General features: G+C 42.3%; 1 long non-coding RNA gene across 1 annotated transcript in view; it reads right to left on the bottom strand.

Moving 5' to 3' along the window:
• Positions 1-12,512, bottom strand: part of LOC116591247 — a 44,670-nt gene that overhangs the window by 10,990 nt on the left and 21,168 nt on the right. The window lies entirely within an intron of this gene.

Here is a 12,512-nt window from a genome sequence, read left to right as displayed (position 1 = left end):
TCCCAATCTCCCTGCCCTTCTAACACTTTGCTGGGTCTCCCAATTCGTCCACCCACGGCACCCAGACCTCTCAACCTGAAATTGCCTTTCACCAGAGGAGCCTTGCAGGACCTCCTCAGGCCACCGAGGTGGTTCATGACAATAACTTTCTCAAAATTTTCCATTAGGCATCAGCTGTTCCTTAAGTTAAAGTGAAGAGAAAGGTCATCATCTTTCTTGCTGCTTAAACTGGAGCATGACTCAGAAGAACAAATAGGGAAGAGATGCCATTAATCCCCACATTATTTTTTAATACCCCACGTGGTCCCTCTGGCCCCACACAACAAGATCCAGGACTGAAGAGAGTCTGTCTTTCCTCATATAACTGTTTACCTTTGCACAGATCCCTGAAGCTCCCGGAACGTGCAGGTGGCTACAGAAAAAGCCTCACATTCCTTTTTCCCCATGCTGCACAGAAATGCACCAGGCAAGACTGGCTTCCTCTGGGGTTAGGGAAGCAGAAGACCAAACTCATGTTAGAGCAGAAAGTGAGGAGCCAAGAGTATGGGCAGACTTTCTCATGAAGGCTGTCAGAAAAGGTGCTGGGGACAGAGGGGAGATGAAAAGCCCCTATTGGCAGGCAACACTCCTACCCACGCCCAAGAGCATCTGTGACATTCCATCAGCACCCTTGTCTCCTGGGAGAAGACCACAAATTGCACAATGACGCCTTAACAAGACAGTGGGGGTTTGTTCGTTGGAGGGCTGGAGACTGCGGAAGTTCCTAGGTGTGCCAGCTGACTCCCCCATTCCCAGTGGGTTCGTGCCCTGTGGAAGAATGTGTGAGCTGGAGCAAGTAAGGAGAGGGGGCGGCAGCCTGGTCTCTCCATGGTCCAGCCAGTGGTCTGGAAGATTTCACGCCTTACTTTCCCTCCCCGGCCTACTGGACTCACACACCTTCCCACACACTCTCAGAACTCGGCTGCTCTTAGAATGCACACCTCACAATCTTGATCTAGAACCCTAAGGTTTTTAGCTAAGCGTTTTTTGGGGTCTAATGTCAAAATAGGTCCGTGGTAATTCTGAGAGTAAAAGCATGGTTTTAAAAAAGAACAAAGGAAAAAAAAAGGTTGATACCTGTTCAGCTACATTTTGGGTGAGTCTGGGTAAAGCTACTTTTACCCTGTTAAGGATAGGGAGGGCCCTAACCATTCTATCCCCAGATTCCTGATCTTACAGTGTCCTACTGGCAACTTCTAAAACATAGAGTGTGAACTCTCTTTTCTTGGTTTTAAGGCTAGAATTTCAGAAATGATTTCAAATTTGATCACCCCATTCTCATTTTCTGTAGGCTCTGGCAAGCCGGTTGTCCATGACCAAGCTTGCAAGTGCACATTTTAAACTGAAGTAATCCTATCCCTAGCCATGAGATCTCTCGCTTCATTTCAAAGAGCAAGTCTCCCAGCATTCAGCCTGCAGGAAACCTCTGGATTACAGGACGGCCAGTTTTCCTCTGCTTTGCCTGGCATCATGATTTCCCTGACATCGCCCACGTTCAAATGTATCCATTCTGGTGGAAGGCCTCCCGGCTTTTGCCAAGTGGCTCAAATGACATTTGCTACTAAAAGGAAGATTAACTTCTTATTATTCCATCCAGCCAATAATATAATTTTGTATTATTCATTTGTTATTATTAATGCCTTAATAATAAGGGATTGTGGAACACACTCAAGATTCTGCTCTCCTGCAACCAACTGGCCAGTTCTTCGGTCTCAAATACTCGCATTCCCATTCCTCATTTGCGGCAAGCTCTCACCATCTCCGCTGCCGTGGGACATCAGGTAATCATCTGGGCCATTCAGGCAAAATCTCACTTGTGTCTGAGTTATGCAGGTTAATTTAGGGAAAGCCTAGAATTCTACCTACATATTGTCTCCACATTCTGTTTTACTTTGGAGACCTGTCCTTTATTTTATTTTTTTAAAGATTTTATTTATTTGACAGAGAGAGACATAGCGAGAGAGGGAACACAAGCAGGGGGAGTGGGAGGGGGAGAAGCAGGCTTCCCACCCAGCAGGGAGCCCGATGTGGGGGTTGATCCCAGGACCCCAGGATCACTACCTGAGCCTAAGCAGACGCCTGATGACAGCCACCCAGGTGCCCCATGGAGACCTGTCCTTTTCGATAGAACTGGAATCTCACACATCCTCATGTGGATTGCCTGCACCAAAGTGGTCAAGTGAAGTTGGGAAGGGATTAGATTTTTGTTTTTTTTCCTTCACTTGTGTCTCAGTTTCTATCCTATTATAAGAAAGATGGAAGCTACACATCTTCTTTAATGCCCATTAAATGCCCAAAAGGAAAAAAGAAGAAGTTAATGACCAAACTTTTTAAAAATATATTTTAAAGAGATAGAGAGAAAGAGCAAGCATGAGCTGGGGGGAGGGGCAAAGGGAAAGAGAGAGAGAGGGAATCTCAAGCAGATTCCGCAGGGAGCTTAGAGACTGACTCAGGGCTCGATCTCACAACCCTGAGATCACGACCTGAGCTGAAACCAAGAGTCGGAAGTATAACCCACTGAGCCACCTAGGCGCCCCAATGACCAAACATTTTTAATCATTTCTGTCTCAGACTATTCCTTCTAGGTCTATCCAGAGAGGACAGAGACTGTGTTGATTCTGTCTGTGAAAGAGTAAGACAAGTGAGTTTCAATAATGCACAGCTTTTCATTCTATTAAGGAGGAGGCTATGTGGTTATCATATTTAAATGACAGAATTGGCAGGAGCTGACATTCAAATGACACAGGATAGCAAAGAGGAGTGGTGGTGGCAGTGCTGAAACAATGACTTATTAGACAGTTTCACCCCTCTCATAGCATATGTCATGTTTCTGCTGGTACTGCTACCCATTTCCATTATGTTCTGCTTCTCAAACCAGAACACACACACCTCTTCCATCCCAGGAAATATGGAGCCATGTACCCAGTTCCGGTAGCCAGGAGAAAATAAGTCCATCTTCTTGGAATATGAATTTTTCCCCAAAGATTTGGGGGTTAGGACATATAAAACAATTTTTTTAAAGACTATTTATTTATTTGAGGGAGAGAGGAGAGAAAGCATGAATGGGGGAGGGTGAGGGGCAGAGGGAGAAGAAGACTCCTTGCCACTGAGCAGGGAGCCCAACGCCAACTGGATCCTGGGATCCCAGGATCACAACCAGGGCTGAAGGCGATGCTTAACCGACTGATCCACCTAGCCACCCCTATATAAAACAATTTAATTAGTAATTTAATTTTATATTAAAATAGCAGTATATCATGGAGTAGAGTACAATATTCTAATTTTTTTTACATAAAAGGGGAGAGAGTACAGCCAACTTTGCCAACTTTGGTGAGTGCTCTGCTAAATGCTGGACTTCCAGGGAGCTGTATTTCCTTGCTCCTGCAGTGAGGGTACCCGGGCAGAATCATCTGGGAAGCACACCCTGCTGTATCTAACAAAGAACAGACCACCTGCTGCATCAGGAGCCCCAGGCTGGCCTGCAGCAGACGCTCTGCTGGAAAGGGCTGACCCAGGCACGCTGCTGCAGAGGCTGGTAGTACACGGCCTGGGCCCAAATGAGCCTTTCCATTCCTCTCACTGTAAATAAACCCCCGCTGTCCACCCAGTGCTATTGCTTCTCACTTGCCGGTAGTTAGGAGGCCATTAGTAAAAACAAGAATCTGCTCTTTCCCCATCTGCATATTGGACAAGTCCTGTACTATTTAGCTCATGAGGCCTGATAAGCCGCCAACACAATCTGCCCATTGACGGCTGGCCTTCTTTCCAGTCCCAAGTACCAGAGTCTCCTGGCTGAGACTCTGAGTCTGCATGTCTCTAGCTGTCCCCAATTGAATGCTTTTCAGCCGCACCTGCATGGCACTTGTAAGAGAATAGAAAGGGCTCCCTTTGAGCTAATTCACACTTCTGGCCCTCACACTTGTTCCACTCTTGTGTGTCCTGGGGAATCTCTAATTTGAGGCCTAAACATGTTTAAAGAATGCTGTTTTCATGCACCTACAATGCACTGTTTATTTTGACCCATACTCTTAGGAACATGCTGGGCACTTCCCTTGTACTTTTCTTTCCCACAGAAGGCAGCCTGGCAGTGCTAAGAGGGCTCTGCCTCCTAGTCCTTCTTTCAGATGTCTCTGAGGTCAGCTATGACCGTGTCTGAGCCTTCAGAAAGTGTTTGTAATAATCTTGGGATTTAGCATCTTAAATCTCTCTCTGGATTTGGTTCTCCCTTTGTGGATTTTCATACAGAAACTTACTTGGTACATGAATAGCTCACTGCTATAGTCCCTATGGGGGTTTAACACATTTGAAAATTACTACCACGATGACAGAACACTGGATGCCATGATAAATTAGGAAGGTCAGATGCCAATTTCTAATACAGTGAAGTTTAAAAAGAATTAATCTCAATACTGTTGCTACTAGAAATTCTTTTGTGAAGGAAACTGACTGCTAAGTTCCATAAGGTTAGGGACTAGATCTCTTTTGCTCCTCTTTGAATACCAGCTCAATCATGTGCACATAATAGGTGCTCAATAAACACTCACTGAAAGAAAATGAATGTGTATAAAACATACTGATGTTTAGATAGACTTAATATAGCACCTGAAAAGACAAAGCAGAGCAAAGGAAAAACCAAATGGTTACACAGAAGGAAATGGAAGCAACTGGCTTTTAAGAGGTGAGAGAAAGGGAAGTGAGAGTGTGGAACAATGTTTTAGGAGGCAGGAGCAGAAATACTGAAGCTCATGGGTGTATTAAAGTCAGTTTTGGGTGCCTGGCTGGTTTAGCCAGTGGAGTGTGTAGCTCTTGATCTCTGGGTTGTGAGTTTGAGCCCCACATTGGGTGTAGAGATTACTTAAAAAAAAAAAAAAAAATCTGGGCACCTGGGTGGCTCAGTGGGTTAAGCCGCTGCCTTCGGCTCAGGTCATGATCTCAGGGTCCTGGGATCGAGTCCCGCATCAGGCTCTCTGCTCAGCAGGGAGCCTGCTTCCCCCTCTCACTCTGCCTGCCTCTCTGCCTACTTGTGATCTCTCTCTGTCAAATAAATAAATAAAATCTTTAAAAAAAAAAATCTTAAAAGAAAGAAAGAAAGTCAGCTTTAAGGATTTATACAATTTAAGGATTATAAAATCTCTCCATCTACACATATTTACATAAAATCTGCTATACACACAGAGGTCTTGGGTAAAGGCTCTTAGTTTTTACCTGTGTTTGGCAAGCAGTGAACAGTGCTGAGTGTCATGTGTGGGAAAGAACCAAGTGAGCAAGAACCGCATACATGGACGGTGGGATCTAGACACCAGTTCCCTGGAAACAGGTATCAAGAGGTAGAGATGCCAACTCCTCCTTCCTCCCCTTTCCCTAATTCCAGGAAAGCTTGGATTTGTTGAGTGAATCTGTGCACATGAGGGATGGGTCTCATTTGGATCTCCACTGACATCTATCATGATAAAGAACAATCACTGGGCTACCTACTTCACTGGTACTACATATTGCTCATGGCCTGTTTTTTCTTTCAGCCCTTCCAATTATCTTCCTCTCCCAGGCTTTACAATGTGCTGAATAATTTTCACTATTTTGAAATATGAGAGAAAGGTTCTGCTAAGAAGAGGAAAAGAAGCAACAAAATGAGAAATATGTTTATTCCCATTACATCTCAGAGATTCTTGGGCAAGAGATTATCACCCATGAGATCTATTATTGCCCTCAGTAAGAACCAGCTTAGTAGAGGTAGAGTGGCTTTTGGAAAATGCTTGTTATCTTGAATCCAAAGTAATAATTAATCGGTGTGAATCTGAAGTATTAAGTAATGAAATATAAGAAATAATGATAAAATCTAAAACTCCAAATGAGATTTCTTGAAAAAATCTTTCATGTCACCAAGGAAATATGCCTTTCCATCTCTAACCATCTTGACCACCATGATGGATTAGCGAGATTAAAACAATAACTCTGTCTCTATCACTGACTATGATAATAGGTGTCCTTTATCCTATTTCTTTATTCAAACTTAAAAGAAATAAATCTGATTAAATTTAAACTTGTAGGAAACTTGCATACCAAGAGATGGCTTAATGTTAATGGTCTCTGAAATTATTTGGAGCTTTTCCCCAAATTCTCCAAATATTTCTCCTAGAATAATATTCCGGGAGATGAATGGGGGAGGGCAGACCCTTGGCATATGAGTAATTCACACTAGAATATTACAATCTGTGATTTCTGCTGTTTGTAAGACACTCTGGAGTTCTATGATGCATAGAAATGTGTCATTTTGTCATCTTAATGTGGCTTTGTTGCTCTCTACTGCTCTGGTACTCAATAGCTTTCTAGAAGCGATAAACTCTTTCTCTATGAAAAATGACCGATGTGTTTACTGAAGATTGAAAAGGTGGTCAATTCACAATGTAAAGGAACAGACTTTTGTTTGAAGTATGATTCTAGAAAAACCAGAGTTTCCCAAAATGGCAGCCTTTCCAAATACTAAGTTGTCTGCTGGTGCTGAATGTAAGATAGTAAGATTCAGAAAGAATAATTTTCATTAACAGTTCTTACCTCACACTTTACTATGGAGGCACAGTAAAGAAGTGACAGTATACTCAGGTTCTATCTCCCACTCACCCAGTAACCAGCTGTGTAAATTTGGGACAGTTACTTCACCTCTCTGGTCATTGTTATTACCATTATTATCACGACCAGCATTTACTGAGCCTTTAACTATGAGTTAGGCATTGTGCTAAGCTTTTTACTGGATTATCTCATTTAATGCTTGCCGCCACCTGATAGAGTGTGCACTCTTATTATCTATAGAAACCAATCATACCGGATAGTAACAGTTAACAGTTATTGAATGCTTATCATGGGGGATATTACACCAAGTGCTTTATATGTGTCATTTAATATAATCTTCATAATCCTCATAGCAATGAGCTGGGTGGGTTCTATTAAACTTTTATTTAACAGATAGGAAGTTGTAGCTTAGAGAAGTTCATTAATTTGTCCAAGAGGACACAGCAAATAAGAGATGAAACAGGATTTTGAGTTAAAAATTCTCTGACTCTGGAGCTCAAGATCTTAAGCACTAGGTTCTATAAGGTATATAGAGAAACGAATCATCCTGAAAAACACACATCTCTGTACAGATGTTGAATTCTTTACATTTACATAAGTACCAAGTGCTGGTAAAATCCTGTCATTTAGTCATTACGTCACAAAGATGATATTTCCCATGGGGAGGGCTAGTCCTTCAGGACATTTCGTCTATAGTAATCTTCATGGATCTAGACTCACTTTGTGTCGCTTCCTAAATGTGGCCAACAGCAAACACTGAAAGGACAATTGGTTGAGGTTCAGGTGGTAGAAATACTATGGAGTCAGCTACGACTCCAGGTGGCCCATAAGGGACTGAATCTGTGTTCTGACATTAGCACTGCACTTCATCCAAAGAAACCAACTGCCCTCATCAAATCCCAAGTGTTATCCTGACCAATTTAATTTTTTGTATCCTAGTAAACAGATGGCAAGAATCTGAGTTTTTGACAATTGAGCAAACTTTCTTTTCACCTTTGTTGGCTTGCAAGAAGACAGGAATAGAAAATAAAAATTCACTGGGACAAGCAGAAGGTAGATTTCTAATGCAGATTAAATAAACTCTTCACACACACAGACGAACCAAAAGAACAGAAGAGACAAGGGTGATCAGTGATTTGTCTATTACGAGAGCAGAATGGGAGATTTGATACTTCATTTTCATGCATTTTCATTAAAGGATCACAGGTCAATGTTTAGACTTCACAGAAGGCACAGAAAGAAATACAGTCTCTTAGGCTGATTGTAAATCTGAGGAGCAGTTGTATCCAAATTACAGTTATTAATGTTATTTCTGTCTCTGGAGGAATGATAAATTACATTCAAGTCCATTATTTAGCTGAGTTATTATGCATTTACGAACTTAATTTGGGGACAGTTTTTATTTTCTTTGGAAGAGAAAAGGCAGACTCATCTTTTGGCTGAAACATGACTATTTTGGGATATAGTCAGATATCATCTTCTAGAGAGAGAGAGAGACACTGGCCGAGTGTCACTCTTGTCCTCCATGGGTGGTACAGATGAAATGAGGAGGCATATGCAGGGGATTTGTTCTCAGCTCAGTTTCATAATGATACTCTTTCTTTATCTGACATTCACTAAAAATAACATTTGAATGAAGGAATTGGGTCACCTGGTGACATTTTTGGTAGTAGCAGTATATGGGAGGTGGGAGTGGGGACGCCTTGATGCTTTCATGCAGAACAGCACACGTTCAGTGTTGGGTTTGTAGAAGGCATTTCCAAAGAAAGCTATGAAAATTCCGCATTTGTTCCTCTTCAAAGCACAGGGAAGAGGCCTACATTTCTGCTGCAACTTGGGGCACTCCCTCAAGGAGGAAGGAGATAAACAAAACTTCCAAGTCTCATTATGATCCTGCAATTCTGTATCTTTTCCCATGTGATACACTGGCCCTAAAAAGTAAGCAATCATTTCCTCTCTCTTAATACGTTAGTTTCATTTTCCAAGTATGGAAAATAGAAGCTGCAGCTCATTTTAGTGTCAGATGGCTGAACTGAAATTTGGCGCCTTTAAAGACATGACACACTCGTAGTCTAATTTTTTATTCCAGGACTTTCAGGAAACTTGGCACATAGTAGAGTTCAATGGAGATGATATAATGAATGAAGGATAATAATCTGAAACTTCTTACAACCTCTCTGATGTATCCTCTGCTGCTTTCACTTTCACTCATTCAGCTCAGCCACTCAGGTTCCTGACCAATACTTAGACATACCAAGTACCTACCTCCTTCTGCATTTCCTGTACTCTTTGCCCAGAATACTTCCCCCATGTATTTGTCGGACTAGATCCTCCACCTTCTAAGAATGGCACCTTATCAGTGAGGACTTCTGTCATTTCTTCCACCACCTCCCCATTCCCCACATTCTTCCATTCTGCTTACCAGAGGCTGATATAGTGTACAAAATGTATACATTATATTTATATAACTTATTTGTCATCTTGATCCCCCCATGTGCATGTGACCCCCCTAGGAGCAGAAGATTTGTCTTGTTCATTGCTGGTTCCTCAGAGATAAAAACACTGATTGAGTGAATGAACAGATTTTTCAATTAGCACTCCTCTGGGTGATAGGAACAGACACTTGTTCAAACCATCTCAGGAAAAGGGGCTTTCCCTTAATAAGAAGGAATCTCACAGAAATCTAAGAACAGGAGTGTTCAGGTTCCTTGGTAGGTCAGGTATGCTAGGGGCAAAAACTAGAGGGAGCCACCATGACTTCAATGGTAATGTTGGGGAGACCGTGACTCAAGCACTCTATCTTTACTATACTTCACTCCTGCTCTCCCACATTCCAGATGCCCTCAAAATGTCCAAGAGCACAATGCTGAAGGCTCTAGTTTTGAGCTTACTGCTCACTTCCATCAGCTCTATTTCAGGTGGCCCACAGAGGAATGCGATGGTCTCAAGTCATCCTATTAAGCCAGTCCAACAGTTCCTGAGTCTCTGGCTTTTGGACCAGTTGGGCCAGTGTCCTTCCCAGGTCTGCTCACCTATGATGTGACAAAGGCATGCTATGTGATCTTGGGTGATCTGCTGCCTATTCAATAGAAGTCACTTAAGATGTGTGATTAATCCCTCTACACAACCTCTTTAAGTATCCTTTGAGCCCAGAATTTCTTTTCCTTTCTGGTCTCAAGACTTTTCTATTAAGAACCCTAACTAAGTTAAGGAGACCTGAGGTCCAGCATGAACCCTGATGCTCTACCTGGGGAACTATTGCCCTCCAAATTCTGCTGAGGGCAGGCAGCCATGAGTGATGGGGAAATGACACTTACAGAAGCCCAGGAATGTATTCAGCCAGTCAGGTCTTGTCATTCCTCTGCTCAGGGGCTCTCCATCTCATGCAGAGGGAAAACCAAAGTTCTCACAGTGGTCTACAACTCTACCTGCTCTGACTACCCCCATTACCTTTTACCACCTCTCCTATTCCCCTTGCTCATTCTACTCCAGCTACAGGACCTTTTGCTGTCCTTAAGTGCACCAATAGGCTCCTGCCTAAAGGCCTTTGTTCTATCTTTGCCTTCCACCTGGATGCTCTTCTTCTATATACCCCGATGGCACACTCCCTCATGTCCTTCAACTCTTTCCTCAAATTTTACTTCCCAGTCACATCTATCCTAGACACCCAGCTTATCACTACTGTCTAAAAAGATAACTTCACCCTTCCAACACTCCCAATCCCCCTTACCTTTACTGTTAACTTATTGGTTCTATTTTGATTAATTTCAATTCTGCTAGAATGTGAGATTCATGAAGGCAGGAACTTCTGTCCTTTTCATTCAGTGATATATTTTAAGCATCTAGCTTAGTAAAATATGTTGATTAAATAAAATATGTTAAGTCAATAAATAATCTTTTTTAAAAAAAAGATGTATTCGTTCATTTGAGAGAGAGCACATGTGTGCTTGCAAGATGGAGATGGAAGCAGAGGGAAAGAATCCCAAACAGACTGCTGAGCCCAAGGTGGGGTGGGGCTCAATCCCATGACCCTGAGACCCTGATTGGGCTGCAATCTAGAGTCATACACCCAACCCACTGAGCCACCCAGGTGCTCTGAGCCAATATAATAATCTAGTATTTTCTAATCCAATAGTCTCTCCCTCAGTTTCAGAATCTACCTCTTACTGAATCTGCCTGGAATCTGACCACAACCTTGAAGCCTCTGTGCCAGTATGTTATAATTTATAAAGAAAACTGTGGGAGAAACTCCCCTCTCCCCAAGGGAATCTCAGGGAGCACAAACCATACCCCAAATTCAGCTGTATGTTCCGGGTCAAGAATGACCTCGCTGAAGGCAGATAATCCAGCATCAGACTGTTCAAACTCTTGCTTTTTTCCCTTTCCCTTCGTTTTTGCATCATAATTATTGGCAAAATCTGCCTAACTTGAGCATAGGGGTGGGGGGAGACATAAACCTGTATAGCACTAGTTTTCCAGCTTGCATAAAAGATCTGGCAGGAAAAGAGTTTGAAATATTGGCAAGAATTAGTGATAGAGTTGGTGTATTGAGTTATCCCAATTACTTCAGATAATGGTATAATTATATCATCACCTCTGAGGAGGATGAAAGGAGAATATGAAAAGGCTATGATCTGCTCAGTTTCTGTACCCTGCCTACACACCGCAGGCACATTCTGCATATCAAACCCTGGGAAGAAGGCTGTTCAACTCACAGATACCCAGTTCCCAGCTGTTGTTGCATACTGAGGAATCCTGTCAAGGTCCCCAAGGCTCCATCTCTTTGGCCCACATTCCAAGAGAGATGACTGTGGTCAGAGTCATCATAAAGTTTAAGTATATATGAGTCATAAATAATGACGAATAACCACATTATAAATTTTGCAAGGTTTGTTTCACAGGGATGAGATTTATACCTAAAGATATTGGCAATGAAGCCTTCCTCTGCCCTTTTAAGGCCTCGGGATACTTAGGAATAAATTTAAAAAGGAAATACCCTGAAGAATTTATTGAGGAAAGTCCTTGACCATCCACACAGCCTGAGGCACTCCTGGTGTCGGCTCCCAGTGTGATGCCTGGATTCTAGCTTTACCTTCCAGGAGTGTTATTTCGATTATCAAATCGATATCTCAGAGAAAGGGGTGGGATGAGGAACATTCTCATGGGAGACTAGAGTACAGACTACATCTCTGATCTCTTATTTAGAACTGGGAGGTTTGAGGTAAAGTTTCAACTCTTCTCTTGAACATAGAGCTATTTGCTGATGTAGAACAAACATTTACAAATTTTTTTCCATCTATCAATTTTGTGGGTATGCTTAAAAAAAAAGAATCCCAAACTTGCTTCTCTCTGCTGCTGCCCAGTCAGAAAGTAAGGGATAAAATAAATGAAATCTGTATGCTTTATAATGACCCCTCGGGTAAAGCCACCTGTCCTTCACCCTGGGCCAGTGAAATCTATTTGCAAAGCTGATTTAAGATGAAAAGTGTAATGTAGTGAACAAGCTGTACCCTTCTGCCCTGGTGAATGTTTTCTGAGTGAAGTTTGACCAGCCTCAAAATTCTTCACAAATACAAGAGGAAAAGGCATTAGGCTTCTAAATGGCCTGGATCAGGTTTCCATAGTAGCTTGGTTAGACAACAGACCTTTTCCCAAGAGTTATGCAGATCTTGTCAATAATGCTGGTGCAAAAACAAGAAAGCCAACAATGGGGTCTTGTTCATTTTAAGCTGAGTCATGAAAATCATGCACTAAAACCATCCTTGGAGAAAGACCTGATTGGTAAAGCTAATAGCCAACTTGGAAGGAATTTTTGAAAGGAAATGTTACCCTCTGTATCCTGAGAGGCATTCAGAGCAAGGAGAGATTGAAGAAAAATAATTTGACACTGCTCTTCTCAACCTCAT

Source organism: Mustela erminea, chromosome 5, assembly GCF_009829155.1.
Source record: "Mustela erminea isolate mMusErm1 chromosome 5, mMusErm1.Pri, whole genome shotgun sequence".
NCBI classification, from domain to species: Eukaryota; Metazoa; Chordata; class Mammalia; order Carnivora; family Mustelidae; genus Mustela; species Mustela erminea.
The sequence above is the reverse complement of the archived record's forward strand: the minus strand, read 5'-3'. Positions and strand labels throughout refer to the sequence as shown.